Source organism: Hemiscyllium ocellatum, chromosome 33 (genome assembly GCF_020745735.1).
Source record: "Hemiscyllium ocellatum isolate sHemOce1 chromosome 33, sHemOce1.pat.X.cur, whole genome shotgun sequence".
NCBI lineage: Eukaryota > Metazoa > Chordata > Chondrichthyes > Orectolobiformes > Hemiscylliidae > Hemiscyllium > Hemiscyllium ocellatum.
In genome coordinates, this window is record NC_083433.1 from 5,258,521 (window position 1) to 5,270,714 (window position 12,194).

The window sequence follows — 12,194 nt, forward strand, 5'->3', positions numbered from 1 at the left end:
GTCTCCGGCAACTCTCGGCCATTTCCGGAATCGTCCGTCCGCATCTCGTCCTTCCCCGCTTCCGCTCGGATCCCCTCTCTCCGCTGTAGCCGGGCCGCCGCTGCGCAGTGCACTTTGGGAGGTGTGGTCCCTCTGCGGTAGGTGCGCCGTCCGCTTCCATGGCAGCAGGCGGAGCTACTGAACTACGATTCCCGGCGCGCCCGGCGGTACCCGCGCCTGCGCGCTGCGCTGTGGGAGCCGACAGTGCATTGTGGTAAGATGGTGGCTGCTCCATTGTTCAGCTGTATGTTTGCAAGAGAAAAAAATCCCCTGAAAACGACCGGCGGAGGAAATAAGGCCTGAAATTCATATGTAAGGTAATATTAAACCCATCTGTACAAAAATTACTGAAGGTATAATGTATTTTTAGGGATTTGAGGTTTTGACTGTAATGGATTGGGAATATGTTAATCTCAGTGGGGGCAGAGCACCAGAACATCTTTAGGGATCTCCAGTTAGGAGAGCCAGATTATTGCAGCTCACAGTCACTGAGGATATTTCAAACCCTGAGAGCTGCTGATGCTTATCTCTGCCTCTCCATCGCCTCCCTCTCCATCTTTTTGGATTTGCAAGCCACAATCATCAGTCCAAACTTTGGAAAAATCCTCATCGAAGCCCCCTCAGCCCTTTCCACCCTGTCACTCTTTGGGAAAATGTCAGGTTCTGCTCTCACCGCAGCGCACAGTTTGTGATACCATTGCACTGTTACACGCCGAGCAGAGGGAACTTTAATATGCACTCCCCAGCCTCCTGCTCCCACCCTCCCCACTTCATCCCTGTGCCTTGCCCGTCTCTGCCACACTCTCTGAAAAATTGTCAACTTGATCTTTTATTGAGCAAAATTTAACACCATTGTATGTGCTTGTTCTTAGCATTGCTTTCTCTCTTTTGGAAAATTGTGAATCATAAGATGTTCTAGGTTGTCAATGTGTCAAAAATATTAATGCATGTAAGAGGATGTCTTGTGTGCATTGACAAACTTTAAGTCTCAGTTGAGTTGAATCTGGATGGGGGGGGGAATCATTAACTTTTGTGACTGAACTAAAGTATAATTTTTATTTTCTTTTCCTGCTCATGATTCTTTTTGTGTATTTTCTGCTGGATGTCCGAGACTGGAGAAGTCGAACTTTTGTCTGTCTCAGGGATCCAGATTTCTCATTAAGCATGCACAGCGCAGTTGGATACAGAATAAATCTTCTTTGATTCAGCATTTGGCGTGTAAGCTTGTGGTGTCATTATCTTCCAGAGCTTGAATTAAGACTAATACAGTTAAGGGTATTTACAACCATCAAATTATCACAGTATTAGACTGTGCTAGATTGGAACTTAAGATGAGGGACAAAAGCCTAGTGGACTCGAATTTCAGGAATATTTTCTTTAAAGATTTAAGCAATTCAAAGAAAAAAGTAGGCAACTAAGCATCCATGGAGAGAAAGCAAGTTTTGAGTCCATATGACTCTTCATCAGCACATTTATTTTTGTTTTCAATACAGATTCCAGCATCTGCAATAATTTACTCCTAAAGAGACAACTGACCTCAGGTCCTCTGTCACTCCAGATTTTGAGTCATCCAGGCACCATTGAGATGATTTTTCACTTCCCTCCTCTGAGCATAGCATTTGGATAATATCACCATTACCTTCCCGATGGCTTTGACGCCTAATTCATATCAGCAGGTCAACTTGCATTGTTATTCACTGAGGAATTACTCTGTTTCTTTAGCAGACCAACACCCCCGCCTGCACACTCTCTCTTAGGTATCTGTTTATTCAAGTGTGAAGCTGCACCATAAAAATATCAGAAAGTTAGCTCAGTCCATAATATATTTTCCAATCCATTTTATAATAGTCATTGGAGGCTCTGCATGTAACTAATATTATTGTCACAGTTATGGCATCGGGCTTGCAATACTGAAGTTCTGAATTGCAAACCAACCCTGACGAGTTGTGAAATTCACTTTGATAAATCTAGTAATTTTTGGGCTAGTACAGGAAATGAAACATATGAATGTTGGTGGATTGTCTTAAAGTACCCATGATAATCTCCAACAGTTAAGATGGTAATGGGCTTCAATGAAGTAAATATAGAGAAACTATTTCTGGTGACAGCGTTGTGTGACATAAGTCTGGCACAAATTTCTTAGGCTTTCAGGAGTGATTAGATTAGATTAGATTATGTATGGTAGAAATCAGGAAGTATTCCATGAAAGACAAGAGATCGATGCTAAATTTTAAATATGACCTATGTGACCTCTGCTATTACAAATGTACATTGGCCAAGGGCATGTACGTGGATTTAGGTGATTTGATGGTGATCTCATTGAATGGTGGGGAAGCTGAATGGTCTCCTTCCCTTCCTACGTTAAGGGATAGGTTCTTATCATGTGTACTTTGTCCGGTCAACATGTCTTCACTGACCTGCATGTCTGAGGCAGTCCGACACAACTGAAAGTGACCAAACTCATTTGACATTGGCTGATACTCTGTGACCGTGAAATCTCGCTAACTAGGACTGTCTGGTTTCATTGGAATTTTTGTGTGGGGGGGGCAAAGCATTTCAATGCAGACCATGAGTAAAAAAAACCTTGGCTTTGACCAGGAAGTTCTCATATTTGATTCCTCTGTAGTCTGTGTTGACCTCAACTCAAGCAAAGCCTTGAAGTGAGGTGATGCTTGCTCCGTTTTAACATTGACTGCGCATCAATGGCTGAGAAGAACTTTGGAAATCCTGAATTCTAGAGGTGCAAATTCTTCCCTTCTTCCCATTAATTTCATACATTTCAAAGTACTTGAGGTCGATTTGGGATTTGTCTGTCATGTGGATGGTGCTTCCAAGCATTCAATCCCACCAAATTTAAAGAGGAACCAACCACTAATTCAGAATGAAACCTAAATAGGACTTTAGAACTGAGACTTTGATTGTGGCATTTTATCCCTGAGTCAGGGTGAAAGCTATTTTCCTCTTACCTTGGCTCATTTGGCCTCCCAGAAAACAAAATAGGACTAACTGACCAGTGACTGCTTGGTAGTTTTTAAATGTAATCTCCAACTGCACTTGGGAGAGGAGGGGAGAAAATTGAAATGTTTCTGAGGTGCTGTTGGCTTGGTGATGATCTGATAGTCTCGTAACCCACTTGCTTCCTCACTGGTCATCACCCAGATCAGGATTTGAAATTTATACTTACTTCTGTCCCAGGACCTCAGAACACTGCGGCCTTTTCCCCTCTGTCAATGGTCCCTTCTGCATAAAATCATCAGGTTTCAATTCCTGACTCACCCCATCTTTTGTCCCACTCCACCCAAAGTTGCCAACCTTTTGGAGGGAGACTCCAATTGATCTTTAATGTCACTACTTTGGCTTACTTTTCCCTCAGCAGCAGGCGTTGGGAAATGTGGGGAACTCAACAGAAATCATAAAATTGAGCCTTTGGAAGATTTTTCCCATCCTTTGCTGGTTCTTTCTCATGGCAACTGGGTTTGCCTAAAATCCTTCTTCATAAACATTTTTGATTATTTTGTTTTCAGTGTACAGAGGAACCGTGATTATCTGGAATTCAAATAACTAAATTTCAGATTATCCTAACAAGATCGCAAGGTCCCAATGCTTGGCTAACTATGTTATCCAGCATTCGATTAACTGAACAAAATTCTCCTGCCCGTGTCCTTTGGATAATCGAGGTTCCTCTGTACTTATCTTCCTATCTTATTTACTGTTGCTATTCTCCTTATTAGGTCTACTAGATATGATATCAGGTGTATTTGGAAGGAATTGGGTTAGTGCAGGTGCAGTGGTGCCATTTAGTAACCAGGAAGTGCTGAGGAGTAACTGATCCACTTCACAAATCACTTGAGCACTGTGAAAGGGATGTCACTAGGGAACTTGCATTGCAAGTGAAAGTGTCCTTCTCATTCTTGTCTCTCCTCTCTGTACGCTTTTAATGGCTGGCGACTCTCAAACATCTTTGTCCAGCATCCGTTCTTCACCAAAGAGCCCAGACCAAAGAATATTGATTAACGATTTGACGGCGAGGAATATAAAATGGGATTGTGGATCGTCAGCCTGCATCCAGTAATCCTTCCAGATGGTGTTCAGTGTTATTGCACAGGAGGGAGAAGTTTGTCTGATTCTCAACTTCCTGTCCCCTTCCCAGATTACACCAACTCTTTCTGCGCCCTGAGCCAAGTTTGCAATGTTTGCACTACGATGTAACTAGTGATCACAAATGAATGGGGACTGGAGACCAGGATGACCCCTAATAGCTGTGATGATTGATGTGATGAACAAATGAAATAAGAGCAGAAATAGACCATTTGACCTTTTGGGCTCGCTCCACCATTCATGAAGAGCATGGCTTATTTGCTTTCGTTTTGAATTCTACATTTCCTTTTACCCCCAATGACTTTGATTCTCTTTGCTAACAAAAATGTATGTACTTTGGAATATCTGGTCGGCATGGACGGGTTGGGCCGAAGGGACTGTTTCCATGCTGTACATCTCTATGACTGTGCCCCTAACAGCTTCTGAGGCAGAGAATTCCAGTGTCTCACAGCCATGAGGCACAAAAATTCTCTTCATCTATGCCTGAAAGAGGCACGGTCCTAACTTTAGAGCAGTGCTCCCTACTTCCGGACTGCCCCAGTAGAGGAAATACCCTTTTCACATTGACTTTGTTAAGACCATTCAGGATTTTATTTGCTGCAATCAGTCACTCCTCTAACTCCAGTAGGAGCAAGCCCAGTCTGCCCAATCTTTCTTCATAAGATAACCCATTCATTCCGGGTATCAGTGTATCAAACCTTTTCTGAGCTGCTTCCTCATTTACCTAAACCCTTTGGTGATGTGTTGCCTGTTTGCCTTCAGTTACATTCACTGCTGATGAGACTGGAAAGAATGGCTTTGGTACAAAGAGATCCTAAACAGTTCTGTTGGGTCAGGCAAGAGCATCTTTATGCCATGCCAAAGAGGGACCCAGTGCCCATCTCAGCCCACTAGGAGACACACCAGATACTTCCTAACATCAAGGGTCGATTAAAGGCAAATGAGGTTCTAGGGACCTTCATCTGCCAGTTGGTGCTGGCAGGTGCCTTGGAGATGTTCCCAAGGACAGCACTTGCTTCGCTCCCCACCCCACCACCACCAGCTAAAGTGCCGTAGGTTGTCTGAATGCTGTGAAATATGCAATGGAACAAACACAATAAAGCATGCAGGATTTTTACTCAACTAAAGTCTCAGGGTCTTGCGAATCCTCTCCCCATCACACCTTCCTGAGCATTATTGCTGTTCTTGCATTGTCGCTGTGTGAAAATCCTGAAACTCCCTCCCTATCAGCACTGTGGATGTACCCACATCCCATGGACTACATAGTTTTGGAAGACAGCTCACCAGCATGTTCTCGAGGACAGTTAGAGGTAGGCAATAGCTGTTGCCCTAACCAGCCTATGTTCCATGAATATTGTAGTGTTCTAGAACAGAGACCAAGGGATTTAGGTACATTATTCTTTGAAATTTGCGTTACATGTAGAATGGTGGTTAAGATGGCGTTCAGCACGCTTGTCTTCAGTGCTCAACCTTTGAGTATAGGAGTTGGGACGTTATGTTGAGTTGTACAGGACGTTGGTGAGGCCCATCTGGAATACTATGTCCAGTTCTGGTTGCCCTGTTAAGGAATTATTAAGCAAGATAGGGTTCAGAAGAGATTTACTCGGGTGTTGTTTGAATTACAAGGGTTTGAGTTACAAGGAGAGGCTGGATAGACTGGGACTTTTTCACTGGAGTGTAGGAGGTTGAGGAATGACCACCTAGCAGTTTATAAAATCATGAGGGGGATAGATAAGGTGAATGGCAGGTGTCTTTTCCCTCGGATGGGCAATTTCAAGACGAGGGGCTTATTTTTAAGGTGAGAGGAGAACAATTTAAAAAAAGAATTGAGGAGCAGCTTATTTTTTTTACACAGTGGTTCGTGTGTGGAATGAACTTCCAGAGGAAGTGGTGGATGCAAGTACAAATATAATGTTTAAAAGACATTTGGATAAGTACATGAAAAGGAAATGTTTGGAGGGATATGGGCCAGGGGCAGGCAGGTGGGACTAGTTTAGTTTGGGAATATGGTTGGCATGGACTGGTTGGACTGAAGAGTTTGTTTCCGTGCTAAAAGGCTCTATGACTGTAAAATAACAAAAGAAGCTGATAAGCTGCTCTGAAGATGAATAAATTGACAAAGCAATGGACCCATGTGTAGAGACTCTGGTTCGAGGTTAGCGACAAATTCGAAGCAGCAGGATTTAATCGTGGATGTCTTTGGTTCAACAAACATGGGCTCCACTTGTGAGAAAAACCTAAAGTGCTTGCAATAAATATAAGGCAGTTGTTTATAAATTCTGTCGGGAGCTCAGGAGAAATATCTTGAACTAGAGCGCAGTGAGAATGTGGAACTCTCTCCCGCAGAAATAATTAAGGTGAATCTTAAATGCATTTAAGTGGAAGTTAGACAAACATAGGGAAGAATGAAATAGAAGTATATAGGTACTGATAGGCTGGCAGTAGAGACATAAACACCAACAATGCCTACTTGGGCCAAGTGGCCTATTTCTGTGCTGTAAATACTTGGTAATTCTCTTCATTATTTACAATTATTTGTGAGATCTCTTCTTATATCTTCTAACTTCTTTTTCTTCCATTGTCTCCTTACCTCACCTAGAAGGTGCTGATTCCGTTGGTGGCTGGAGATGGATATTTTCTGATCCGTCTGTCCAGAGATGTTGTTACACACCTCTGAAGCAGACGGTACTTGAACCTGGGTGTCCTGGCCCAGAGGTAGGGATACTACCACTGCAGCACAAGAACCCTTGAAGTGTTGTGATATACTTTCTGATCACCCTGTTCAGAGATGTTACTCCACACTTCTGGAGCAGGTGTGTTGGGCCTCCTGGTTTAGAAGTAGGGACAGTACCACTGCGCCACAAGTGACCTTGAAGTGCTGTGATATGTCAGTTGAATTTCCACCTCCAGTCTCGGGAAGCTGCTTAGCTCTGGGGGTATGGCACAATCTAATCTGCTTCTCCCCAGCTGCACCTTGCAAGTTGATCTGTTTATTTGATCACTAGCCCATTGGTGCTGAGATCAGTGGGCAGTGCTTGAATTACAGACCTGCCGAAAATGAGTGAATTGACCTTCCTGATCCATGTATCTTTGTGTTTCACTGTTTACCTGCTGAGCTATCAGTGGGGCTTCCATTGCGACTGCTGAGATTTAAAAAGGGGCCTGGGGTGATCTCTGACCTTGGCCTTGTGTGTTTATTGAGGCAATGGAGTCCACGTAGGAGGAGATGGATAGTGGTAATGTCACTGGGCTAGTCATCCAGAACCACAGATTAATATTCAGGGGAGATGGGTTCGAATCCCACCTTAGCAGATGGTGAAACTTTAATTCAGTATAAGTCTGGAATAAAAATCTAGCTAATGGTGACCATGTAAGCCTTAAGGAACCAGTTGGTTCAGTAATGTAAGGCAAGAGCAGTCAGGCTGTGCCACCATCCACGCCCCCCCCCCAAAAAAAGGATTAAATAGTTCTCTGAGTCTGCAGGTGGAAAAGACTCGATCAGCTGATGTATCGTGTTCCTTCAAGGTCTCCTGTGGTGCAGCGGTACTATCTCTACCACTACCTTCCCATTAAGGAAGGAAATGATTAGACTAGATTAGATTGCCTACAGTGTGGAAACAGGCCCTTTGGCCCAACTAGTCCACACCAACCCTCCGAAGAGTAACCCACCCATTTCCCTCTGACTAATGCACCGCACACTATGGGCAATTTAACACGGCCAATTCACCTGACCTGTACATCTTTGGACTGTGGGAGGAAACCGGAGCACCCGGAGGAAACCCACACAGGCACAGGGAGAATGTGCAAACTCCACACAGACAGTTGCCTGAGGCTGGAATCGAGCCTGGGACCCTGGTGTTGTGAGGCAGCAGTGCTAACCACTGAGCCCCGTGCCACCAAATCCGCCACCCTTGCCCAGTCTGGCCTTCATGTGACCTCAGACTCTCAGCAGTGTAGTTGATTCTTAACTGCCCTCCAGTGATGGGCAATAAATGCTAGTGATGCCTATTTCTCATAAATGAACACACAACAATGAATTCTGGTCCACTGGGGTAGCATAGTAGCTCAATGGTTAGCACTGCTGCCTCCCAATGCCAGGAACGCAGGTTCGATTCCACCCTCAAGTGACTGTCTGTGTGGAGTTTGCACATTCTCCCCGAGTCTGCGTGGCTGTCCTCTGGGTGCCCCAGTTTCCTCCACAGTCCAAAGATATGCAGGTTATGTGGATTGGCCATGGGAAATGCAGGGTTATAGGAACAGAGTAGGGTAGGAAATGAGTCTGGATGGACGCTGTCGAAGAGTTAGTCTGGACTTGTTGGGCCGATCGGCCTGTTTCCACACTGACAAAAAGATTATTTGCTGTTCATTTAAGTTCACAGGTTCCTTTCTAGATTTCATGCAGGTAACTACTGGCAGATCCCTCACTGGAATAGCCTGCAGCTTTGAGTGTAATTGACCCAACAGTGCTGCTATCCCATCAGTATATAACTGATCCCTCTATAATACTCAATAGTGCTGTTCTGTCACTGTATGACTGACTGGCTAACCCCATGTTAATGTAGTCTTGTCATGTTAAAGCAGACTTATCACTCTGACTTACTCTATCCCAACTTCTGTTATGAGTGGGGTGTATTTCACTCCTGTGTACTTTCACCTGAATGAGGATTTATTAACCTTTTAGTCATTATAATTCTGACCTGAGCCACCGGTAAATAGCTTCTGGATGTTTTTCTTTCTAGTGGTACACTCATTGTGTATGCAAAGACCAGAGAGGCCATGATTTGGAGATGCTGGTGTTGGACTGGTGTGGACAAAGTTAAAAGTCACACAGCACCAGGTTATAGTCCAACAGGTTTATTTGGAAGTAAAGCTTTCGGAGTGCTGTTCCTTTGTCAGGTAGCTAGCTGATGAAGGAGCAGCGCTCTGAAAGCTTGTACTTTCAAATAAACCTGTTGGACTAAGACCAGAAAGGTGATGAATGTTCCGTATATGAGCACTCAACGAGAATTCAGTATTTTCCTAATGCACCAGAGGTTTCAAGCTGCAACCCTCTCTCACATCGTGGAAAATTGAGAATGATTAATCCCAGAAAAAAATTAATAGCATTAGTCTCTTAATGTGTTCCTGGACCTTTGAGGGTAAAATTAGGGGTGCCTCTGTTCGTTTGACTGAGTTGAGTCTGAGTGTGAATTATTATTGATGGGAAACAGTATGAAGTTGAAAATGTGTTGCTGGAAAAGCGCAGCGGGTCAGGCAGCATCCAAGGAGCAGGAGATTCGAAGGGCTCATGCCCGAAACGTCGAATCTCCTGCTTCTTGGATGCTGCCTGTCCTGCTGCGCTTTTCCAGCAACACATTTTCAGCTCTGATCTCCAGCATCTGCAATCCTCACTTTCTCCTTCCAAACAGTATGAAGTACCAAGTTATTGCAGTGAGTGAAATGGTTAGGTGAAGTCAGACTTGGACTTTATTAGCTGGAAGACTGAAGTAAGGAGAGAAGATCAGGCATGGTAAAGAATGCCTTGGTTTTATGCCCAAAACTTAATTTGAGCAGGAAGTTGTGTGCAGTATTGTCATTTCAATGTAATGAAGTTTTAATGCACACAATCCATTCAAGAGCATCAGACCTAGGGTTTTTTCCACTTTCAGAAGTTCCTTGATCTGCCCCATACTTTACTCCCCCTCTCCCCAACAGAATGCAGCTGCTTACTGGGAGTGCAACAACATTGTGGAAAGTCTAAGTGACTGATACAGTATGGCTGTACAGTCAATGTAACAGTTGAGGAAAGTGTGGCTGGAGTATGTGCAGTGCAGGGATGCATACATGGTGTTAATTTATCCTTAAGATGTTCCATGATGCTATGGTATCATTCCATAAAGCTACAATGAAGTAAGAAAGACTTCCATTTGTATAGCATGTTCATGTCCTGGGGACCTGCGAGAACTCTTCATCAGCACTGAGATGATTTTTGAGTTGTCATCGTGCACAGTGTAGGGAAACAAAAGAGCAAATTTTAGAAATTTACAGCGTTAGGGACCTCTTACCTGGTCCAGCTTTGACAGCTCTGTTCAGATCATGCCTTAAGCACTGTAATCCACTTCTGCCCACTGTGGCACAATGAAAGCATTCAAAAGCTGGAGGTGATGATGAGGAGAGACTTAAAAATCTAGGTGCTTTGATTCAGGATTAATCCAACAACAAAGCAATCCCTTTCTAAACCTACAGATACGCAAGCATTTTGACTTCTGCATTTGAATTTTTGTCAGAAGCTTAAGTTCTGAGGAGCAGCTAGAGAAATGTGAACTGCATAAAATACAGGCAATAAAGTATGCAAGTTATGAAGTATTATAGTCAGGATCAGCTGGAGCAGGTCTTTGAGGTTCATCTTGAAAGTACAACAAATTAGGTAGAAGCATATGTTCAAAATGCTGAAAGTTAAATTCAGGACTGAAACTTCTGGAGATTCTTTACACTAAGTGTGACTAGCTTCCCAATAATGTGGGGCAAAGACCTGAGTTGTTGGAGAGACAGTTGAATGCTGTACCAGTAAAGCAAGCTGGTGTTGAGCTTCTTAATTGTTGTTGGAGCTGCACTCATTTGGGGTAAGTGGTATTCCATCAGACTCCTGACTTGCGCCTTTAGATATTGGAGAGGTTTTAGAGAGCCCGGAGTGGATTAAATGCCACAGAATTCACAGCTTCCGCCTGTTCTTGTAGCCGTAATATTTATATAGCTGGTCCAGTTCATTTTCTGGTCAATGGTAAGGTTAGATTTGATTAGATTCCCTACAGTGTGGAAACAGGCCCTTCAGCCCAACCAGTCCATACTGACCCTCCGAAGAGTAACCCACCAAGACCTCTGACTAATGCACCTAACACTATGGGCAATTTAGCATGGCCAATTCACCTGACCTGCACATCTTTGGACCATGGGAGGAAACCAGAGAACCCGGAGGAAACCCATGCAGACATGGGGAGAATGTGCAAACTCCACACAGACGGTTGCCTGAGGCTGGAATCGAGCCTGGGACCCTGGTGCTGTGACGCAGGTGCTGTGACGCAGTGGTGCTAACCACTGAGTCACTGTCCTGCCCAGGTATGTTGGTTGTGGGGAATTCTGAGATAGTAATGCTGTTGAACATCAAAGGTTCATAGTTAGATTCTGTTTTGTTTGAGATGGTCATTGTTTCACTCTTGTGCGTCGTGTATGTAACTTGCCAACTATCAGACCTTAGCCTGAATGTTGTCCAGGTCTTGCTTCATGCAGGCACAGACTGCTTCAGTTTCTGAAGAGTTCTGAATGACAGTGAACACTGTACAATTGACTGTGAGCATCCCATTTCTGACCTTGTGGAGAGAACGTCATTGATGAAGCAGCTGAAGATTGTAAGGGGCTAAAGCACTATCTGACAGAATTCCAGCCGTGATGTATTTGGTCTGAAGTGATTGACTTGCAATGACCACAACCGTTTTCTTATACGTTCAGTATAACTCCAGCCTGTGGAAGGTTTCCTCCCTGATTCTCATTGCCTCCAGTTTTACTCAGGCTCCGTGATGCCACACTTGGTGAAATATGACCTTGATGTCTAAGGGGCATTATTTACTTAACCTCTTGAATTCAATTCTTTTGTTCATGTTTGAACCAAGACTGTAATTGTGTCAGGAGCTGAGAGGTACTTTCAGGAACACAAACTGCATCAGCCAGCAGATTATTGCTGAGTAAGTGCCACTTGATTGCACTGTCAACAACAACTCCCATCACTTTGCTGATGGTGGAGAGTAGATTGGTGGGAATGATCATTGACCAATTTGGACTTGTCTTGCTTTTTGCGGACAGGGCATACTTGAGTAATTTATCATTTTGCCTATGTAGATGTCAGTGTTATAGCTTGGAACAGCTTGGCTAAAGATGCAGCCAGCTCTGGAGCAGAAATCTTATCTTCTACTGCCAGAACTTTGACAGGGCACTTATCGTGTGCAGAATCAAGTGTTTTCAGCCCTTTTTTGATATCGTGTGGAAGAATCAGATTGGCTGAAGACTTTAGAAGCCTCAGAAAG

General features: G+C 43.9%; 1 protein-coding gene across 3 annotated transcripts in view; it reads left to right on the top strand.

The window, feature by feature from the left end:
* Window positions 1-248: 248 nt before the first annotated feature.
* scaf1 (SR-related CTD-associated factor 1) overlaps window positions 249-12,194 on the top strand; it is a 43,524-nt gene continuing 31,578 nt past the window's right edge. For 2 of the 3 annotated variants that reach the window (XM_060849594.1, XM_060849597.1), the window contains exon 1: window positions 249-356. The gene's annotated coding sequence lies outside the window, so the exon portion shown is untranslated. The remainder of the gene's footprint in view (window positions 357-12,194) is intronic. The other variant, XM_060849595.1, reaches the window with a different exon arrangement.